Source organism: Diabrotica virgifera, chromosome 5 (genome assembly GCF_917563875.1).
Source record: "Diabrotica virgifera virgifera chromosome 5, PGI_DIABVI_V3a".
Taxonomy (NCBI): Eukaryota; Metazoa; Arthropoda; class Insecta; order Coleoptera; family Chrysomelidae; genus Diabrotica; species Diabrotica virgifera.
The window spans coordinates 233,394,099-233,403,511 of record NC_065447.1 but is presented as its reverse complement, the minus strand read 5'-3'; positions in this window follow the sequence as shown (position 1 = coordinate 233,403,511).

Genomic DNA, 9,413 nt, shown 5'->3' with positions numbered 1-9,413 from the left:
TCTCTAAAGTCCGAATAGCTATAATGATTACCTCTCTTGTCACTTAAATAAGAAGATTCTGACTTTAATTACGGCAGATCTGAATGATTTGGAAGATGACAATCCCAACCATTGCCGCAAATTTTAGAGCCACGAGTGGCTCCTCCTCCATGGACCCCTTCTGCTGTTTATTTTCCCTTGAATAATTATCTCAAGTGGGTACTCTATGATCGTCAGCAAGAAAAATATAACATAAGGTCAACTCTATATCAACCAAACCCCTGTAGAAAGAGTGAGGCACTACAACTACCTCGGCACCATCATAAATGAAGAGCCAAGCCAAGACCACCAACCAAGAGATAAGAGCGCGCATCGGAAAAACTAGATGAATCTTCAACCGTATGGGCGCGTTTTTCAAGAGCCACAACCTTTCTCTTGGTATAAAAGTAAGAATGTTGAGATGTTACGTCTTTTCTGTCCTTTTTATGGTGTTGAATCGAATCATGGACCTTGAACGAGGATATGTGCCGAAAGTTGGAAGCATGTGAGATGTGGCTATATCGGAGAATTCTTAAAATCCCATGGACTGATCGGGTCACAAATGAGGAGGTCCTTAGAAGAATGGGGAAGAACCAAGAGGTACTGACCACCGTCAAATCTCGAAAGTTGGAATACTTTATGCGAACACATTATGCGGACACATTTATGCGGACACATTATGCGAAATGAATCCAGATATGCCCTCCTACAAATCATCCTGCAAGGAAAAATATTTGGAAAGCGGGGTCCAGGAAGAAAAAGAACATCCTGGTTAAAGAACCTCAGAACCTGGTTCAACACAACATCTGTGCAGCTTTTCCGCGTTGCTGCAGATAAGGTGAAGATTGCCATGATGATCGCCAACATTCGTCATGGATAGGCACATCAAGAAGAAGAAGGGTACTCTATATTTACTGTGCCTCATAATGTGACCCAAGTATCATCATCTCTTGTCGTCACTCAATTATATATTTTTTTCATCGATCATCTACCAACCTTGTCAGCTGTCTGGCCTAGTTTCACTTCAGAACTTTATTTTTTCTTGTGGCAGATGTTAACTTTTGTTCTTTGGTATTTTCGTAATTGGGTATTCAATCTCCGAGAAAAATATTAAGTTTTAATCGTTTTATTGGTTATTAGGTTAGATAAATGTGTCCTAAAAGTAGACCCTATCTTAACTGCTCAACAATTAGTACCGTGCATCTAGGTCGTCTGATCGTAGCAAAATAAACTTTTTCTTTTATTTTAACTGGAATAATTATGTCACACAACAAACTTTTTGTCTCCTTCCACTTCATTCATGTCGCGCTATATCTAGCTCATTCATCTCCATGTGTTCCTTCAGAAGTATCATAAGGCTAATCCTAGATAACTGTTCATTTTTATAAACAATTGACCATCTAAATAAAGTTATTCTATGTATGTTAGAAAATGGCTCTTTAGCCACAGATTTTTATTTGTAATTTTTTACCGTGATCTATTAGTTTTGTTATATCTAAATCTGGTTTACTTAAATAATAATGTTTATTTCTTTCAAACAGTCAATCAGTAAATCAATTATTCTCATCTCACAGAGGAGTTAAGATATTAGAAGAAAATGTATAAACGAATGGACACTAAATAGAAAAAAAAGAATGGAATAACCACATGAGCAGAATGGGGGAGACACGCAGAGGCGCAACAGAGGCCCCCGCAGCATGAAGCTTGCGGAGGCCCAATATGTTAGGGGCCCCATCTTGTCGTCTAATATAATATGTAAAATGTGTTATTGTTATATTATTTTACGCACAGATACGAAACATTTCTTAAGCAGTGCAGTATTGAAAATAAAGTTGCCCATTCGATAGATACTGTACTATGTACTCATTTACTCATGTACTCATCATAGATGATGTACTCATTAATTAATTTTTGTTCTATTTTATTCTATACCAATAAAGATAAGAAATATAAGTTGTCATAAACAGTGCATGAATACACTAATAGTCCAGTAAATGACCGTTTTGGAGTGTAATTATCAGCTTCATGACTTATTTGCTTGACAATTTGGATTTAGGTTCTACTTACCCTCTACTTCAAAGTTGGACTTGTGCCGTTGGTTGCTTTTTACTTGGTGAGTGAAAGTCATCCCTTATAGGGGATGAAAAACATACATTTAAAATAAGTCCGGAACTGGATAAATTGGCTAATTGTAAGCAACTTTTGTTCTATAGAGTTTCTTTATCTAGCTAAATACTCTTCAAGTTATTTGCGAGTAAAAATGTTTATTTTCAACAACAAAAAACTACGTTTTCAAGCAAATAACTCAAAAATAAGTATTTTATCAAATTAAATGTTACCGAAAAAATATTTTTAGCAAAAATGTAGCTTATAAAAAAACAAAAAAAATGGTATACTCATGAAGTCTATCTACTCAGTGAAAGCAACGTTGTAGCTCATGAAAAATTGTTCTTATTCGGCCAATTCGAAATCGAATATTTCAACGTGAAATAACACTTGAAAATGAAAGACTTTTCGGGGAAAAGTCATTAAAACGTTTTTTAATGTTTAAAAAAAGCTTTATTTTCATTTTTATTTTTATAAAAGTTTCTAGACTCAAAACCGAGCGAGTTTTAAAATAAAGTTGGCCCCTTTCTTTTCGGTGAAAAAAAACCGTGAAAATCTCCCCCTATTTAGCACCCCAAATAAAATTAATTATTAGCGCTTTACCATTTACTTTGTTATATGTATTGTCTATATGATCTGTAAGTTTGCCAGGTTCGAAGTTCTTATTTATGAAAAAATTGGTTTTATAGTAAAAATAGTCTTATTTTGGAAAAATGCCCTTTTTTCAAAAAAACGTATTCGTGGTAATTTATTTTGTTTTTCTGTAAGACAAAAGTGGTTAAGATATGGCTGTTCAAAATTTGCATACACTCGTGATTACTGACTCGTTCAAGCCCTTTCAAAAATAAGCACTTTGAACCGGTGAAACTTACAGGTCATATAAAAAAGAGTTAAGTAATTTGTAAAGCGGTAATGATTAGTTTTATATGAAGTGCTAAATAGGGGGAGATTTTCACTTTTTTTACCGAAAAATGGGTTTAACTATGTTTTGAGCATAACTCGCTTAGTTTTGATGCTAGAAACTTTTATAAAAAATAAAAATAAATTTTTTTTCAAACACTTTAAAAAAGTTTTAATGAGCTTTCCCTGAAAAGTACTTCATTTTTTGGTTATTTCACGTTGAAATATTCGATTTCGAATATGAAGTCGATAGACTTCATTGTTTCATTTTTTAATAAGCTAGATTTTTGAAAAGAATTCTTTTCAATCAAATCCTTACTTTTTGGGTTATTTGCGAAAAACCGCCTAAAAACGTGTTTTTTTTTTTTGTTGAACAATAAACATTTTCACTCGTAAATAACTCGAAAAGTATTGGCTTGACCACTTGGGTCGTGACACTGAAAATTACACGGTGTCGCCGTATTTTACGTTCATTTACTGGGCTATAACACATACAGGTTTTTGTTACACATGTTGCATTTAGTAATTTTTTAAAGGGGTCCCATTTCCAACTCTGCGGAGGGGCCCCGACGGGGTTTGTTACGCCACTGAAGACATGTGTGGTCAAAATAGCAAGAAATAAATCACCAATCGGTAGAAGAAGTATCGGTCGACCCTGCAAAAGATGGAGTGACAACCTTCCATAGAGGTATCAATCCGCCAATGAATAAACAGAATTGCTTATAAAGATGGCATACGCTACAATTTTATTTTAACATAGTTTATTTGACGTTTCGATTTCCACTTCAAAAAGGAAGGGTTAAAATTCCGTGAACTTAGAAGTAGGTTCCGCAATGTGTTGTTCTTGAAATAATTTTCAAAATACAAAATATTGTTTTGCATTTTAACGATTTATGAAATTTATAAACGTGTATTTTGTTCCCTTAAATCAAATCTCGAAGATAGCAAATCCCTTCAAAATACTGGAACGAAAAATATCACCAATGAAAAGTTTTATCATTTTTTAATACAGAAAATCTTTACTGTCAGTCAACCCTCCAATCGTTTTAATGCTACTAACGTGTGGGCCCTTCTCCTGATTCAACTGAGTCGTCCTATAACAGTTTGCATAAATAAACTTCTGGATGAAATTGCCAAAACATTTTTTTATCACTGAAAGAATCGTTTGGAGTGTTGTCGTTTAAGCCATTATCAAGTTAACTACATCTTCCCCTTTGGTTGTGTTTTATATCTAGCTCCCCTAAGTATTCATCGTCTTAAAAGTGTTTTATTGGGGATAGCTTTCAGTGGCGTAGAATATAATATATGTTCTTGTTCGTGACTATAATAAAACTGTTTATTTGGTTGTTTGTAGCTTAATCTCTACGTAGGACAAGATCCGTTCTACTATTACTTTATTACATTCTCTTTTATTTCTCTTGATTATATTGGAGTCTAATCTTTATTTTTAAATTTTATGCAGCATTCGCCATTTCTTTTTATCATATATATCTTTTGCCATATACATATGTATATCTTCAGTGAGGTGTCTTTTTTCCGTTGCTGTTTTTATTTGTCCGCTCCACTGTAATATAAGACGTCCCCATTTCCTCCTGTTTGCTTTCTATTTCCAAGTTGTCTCTGGTATTCTAGTCTTGTCCATCCTTCACATATGTCCATACCAGAGTAAATTTGGTTTTTCTATTTCATCATTTAGTGTCTCCTTCACATGCACTAATTAGTTCATTTCTCACTTTGTCCATTTATGTTATGTTATGTTCCCTAAAGGGCCGGCGTAGCTAAGCGGTAGTGTGCTTGACTCGCGTGCCGGTGGTCCGAAGTTCAAATCCTACCGCCGGCAAGAACAACTAGACATTTTTAAAATGTGCCTCTGAAATGGCCCCAGGTCGACTCAGCCTGAATAAAATAAGTACCTTTTGTAAAACCAGGGGTAATAATAGGCGGTTGAAGCGTAGCACTGGCACTGTTACCTTCCTTGTATACCGTAGGCCCTATATATAGCAGACTACCCTTCTATACTCCCAAAGCCACGTGAGCGGTATAAAACGGGAAGCTATTATATTATTTTCTCTAAAGATTTTGTTGTAGAATTTCCCAATGTTGAGGTTCATTATGACCTCTGTTGCAGAACTATTCGTCCAGATGTGGATGTTGCATCAATTCGGCATTTATATCAATAGGTAGATCTTTCATATTATGGAACTCATGGTGTATATACCAGCGTATTCTTAAGATACTAGTACACTTTAGAAGACCAAAAATAAGCATTTTTCCAAGATTTCTTTTCTCATAACCTTTATTAAAAATTAGCATAAAACTTTTTACATATTAATATCTTACTCCTATAGAATACAAAAAATATATCTTTTTTCATTTATAGGTACATGTACACTAATATCGGTGATGGCGCCAAAGTCGAGGCCTCAAAAAAAAGTAGTTCCGATGGCGAACAGTTAATCTCAGGATTGGGACCTCTGAAACAAAAAAATCGTACGGCTTTTGAAAGAGGAAGGTTTCTTACGTGACAATTTACCACCTTTAGTGAGAAATTCCGCAAAAAAAAAAGATTTTAAGGAAATTTGAAAAATTTTTGTGAAAAAATCGCCCGTTTTTCTTCAGTTTTTCATGGTTAAAAAATATTTATTTTTTATTTTTTCATCAAATTGTGGTACATTGGCACGTAAGAAACCTTCCTTTTTCAAGTGCCGTACGATTTTTTCGTTTGAGAGTTCCCAATCCTGAGATTAACTGTCAGCCATCGGAACTACTTTTTTCGAGGCCTCGACTTTTGCGCGGTTCTGAGAAAAAAATTCTTAAAAATATGATTATTTTTGGTCTTCTAAAGTGTACTAGTACCTTAAGTAAGATTTACATCTGTATCGATTACAAGCCTTCCGTGAAATCACCCTAAAAGAGTGTCCCCAAAGGCTAGCCTTCTGTAATTGGTTTCTGAACAATCTCAATAATAATGATGATTAGAGAGCGGAATATATGCAAAGTGCATATAGATGCATATATTGCATATTTTCAGACAACAAACACAACATTGCATATTTAAGCTAAACACGATTTATTTTGCATATTTTAAAAATAAATTATATAAAAGTTTAAAATTTTCCTCTCTTAGTTGGAATTTTATAACTTCGATATGAACGAGCTCGTTATTTATCTATCTATCGCTCATCTGGACTTTCCCATTACTACCTGAATTTAACAATTATGGGTGTTCCCAGAAAAATATTATTTTATTAGCGTAGCAAGTCGTAGGTACCTACCTGCTTTTAAGGGTCTAATAATTATTTTGTCAGTTTCCGGCCAACATTTGTTTAAAGTAAACGTTGTATCGTATTTAGTGTTTTTAAGTGATTGGTATATATTAAATTTAAATATGTCTACCATTCAAAAAAGTGCTTGGATAAAGTGTTTTCCCGAGTTAAAGCTAAGTGGAGACAAAGTATTTTGCAAGGCCTGTTCCAAAATCGTAAGTTACATTCATTTTCACATTTCATTTTTTAAATGAGGAACTGACAAACAAAAGCATCATGTCCTACAAAAGAAATTTTTCTGGAAAGAGTGTTTTTATTCGACAAATTCGATTTTACTTCTATAAAGACGGACATAGAGAGAAGCATCGAAATACAAAAATCCATCAAATTGTAGACAATTCTGCTTTTGTTCTTCAGCTTAAGTAACGTACTTTGTTCTTTAAGTAACGTACAAATTGCTAAAGAACTTATGTTCATAAAAGTTAATTTTAGTTTTTTACCAGATCTAATAAAGTCATTAGAACAAAGGAATTTACAATTAAGTGATTCGGTTAATCGTGTTAACACTTTTTCTGCTCATTGTCAAAAAATTCCCGGAAATACAGGGATTACAATTAGAAATAAATTAAAAAATGTTTTAGAAAAAAATGAGGGCTTCGATTGTTTGAGGAAAGTTGTACGTATTTTTGAAGGCAACTTTTCTGAAGATCTTACGACTTAATATATTGTTTTATTTTTGTGTATTTTTAATATGCATTTGCATATTTAGACAAATTTAGAAAAAATACCTGCGTATTTGTAGTAAAAGTAATGCATATATATGCGCATATGTTGGTAATGTTGTGTTGCATATTTTCCGCTCTCTAACGATGATGCATTAGTCAAAACCTTTTTTACTGACTGACGAATGTTGATTTCATCTTTCTGGGTACACAAATTCTCAGAATATGAGGATGTGCAGTGCAAAAAACTTGCTATATTTATTAAAATGCCTTTATATCTAGGGAAACGAAGTTTGGGCTGCTATAAGCAAGCTATGTATCGTAGGACCCATATTTTTTGAAGGGAATATGCATATCTTGGAACAGTGATTAACTCCACAAATGAATACTTCCAGGAAATTAAAATTAGAATAGAAAAGGCTAGAGCAAATTTTAACAAAATGAGAAAAGTGCTCTGCACCAGAAATTTGAAGTTAGAGCTAAGAGTTAGGATGGCTAGATTTCACGACTTTGTTTTATGGAATCAAAGCTTAGCCTTTGAATGCGGCATCAATGAAAAAACTAAAATCATTCGAGTTGTGGGTGTATAGAAGAATTTTGAAAATACCATGGACAGAACACGTCACAAACAAATATTTTCTGAGAAAGATGAATAAAGAAATAGAAGTCTTAAATACAATCAAAACCAGAAAATTGGAATATCTTGGAGATACAACTTGCTCCAACTCATTATGCAGGGAAAGATCCAAGGAAAAAGAAACATAGGGAGAAAAATAGGGAGATGTAGAATATTATGGCTGCGCAACTTGAGAGAATGGTACGGATGTACATCAAATGAACTTTTCAGAGCAGCCGTCTCTAAGTCCGAATAGCTATGATGATTGCCTACCTCCGTCGAGGAGATAACACTTGAAGAAGACAAAGAAAAGGGAATCATACTGAAAAATTAAATATTACTCTGTGGCACTTAAACAATGTTATAGACTCAATGAGAAGAAGAGTTACGTTATGCAGATATGTTGGTAGTGGACATAATATTATATACAGCATCTTCTTTGATTTTATTTATTATCTTTACTTATAATTTTGATATTTTTTTGATTTTTGATTAAAGTTCTGTGTTAAAGGTTTTGGCTGATTTTTTTATGTTTTACAGTGTTAATCAAAATTAATTTATAAACCAATGATACAAATTCAGATTAGAACAAGACATAGTAGTTGTTTGATCCACGATTAGTTTACCGTGAGTATACATTGCCATAAAATAATACTTTAGCAAATTAAAATAATATACGACGACACTTTTCGATAGAACTCTTTATTGATTGCTATACGTGTTTACAGATCTAATTTTCGCCCGCTACTGAATACTACTAAAATTACAAAACGGCTCTCGACCAGAAATCCCTGTTGGTGGGGAAAACAAAAATGTCTATATCTGTCCTACAAAATTTCACTTTGGAAAAAACGTAATTACAAAACCGTTGAAAACCGTTTACTACTGTCTTTCTCAGAAGGGGACAATAACCGCTTGACTCGACTAACTTTCCAAATATCTACTTTCTAAAGAGGATTGTGATACAAATGACAAAAATGTTACCCAGAAAGAATGAATGTATTTTAATCGTTTAAGAGATTTCTGGAAAATAATTTACCCAAACTTTAAGAATGGTCTGATATGAATTTACATCGTAAAATAAAATCAAAAAAACTAAAATTAACTAAACTATAAGGAGACGGAACAGTAATAGACATACGATATTTTAACTATGATGAAAATAATAATTATTGTGGATCGCTCGTTATATTGATAATGAAATCATTGAAAGAGCAGAGATATAAACACATCAATAAGTGACACATGAAACCATCGTTTGGAGATCAGATGTACAATAGAGAAAGGAACATTTTCCTTTTGGAAGATGTTTAAATTATTTTGCATCTTTCGCATGGATCTTATAAAAAAAATGAAAATTTAACGTTGCTGAAACATGAAATGAAACTTTACATATGCATCAGGAAAAAATTGAAGGGTTTACTTGTTTCATTTACTAAAAGTATTATATACTTAGGATTCCCTGGCAGGACTGTCAAAGAAAAATAATATTAAGGACGGTTATAACTGAGGCATTTAAATTAAACAAAAATAAATTAAAAAGTGTCTATTCTTCTAACCGATCTTCCAAACGTTTGGTACGCCGCTGGTAGCACAAAAGTGATTAAAGTTATCCGAAGGGTAATGAAGACAAAAGTAAACTGTGCCCCGAAAATTAACGCTCATTTTCCGATTAATTAGTAAATTTTCATTGATTAAGAATTATTATTACAACGGTTGAAATAACGTTATTATAAAGGGTAATGCCTATTATCATTGTTTAACTAATGCTATTATCTTATACAC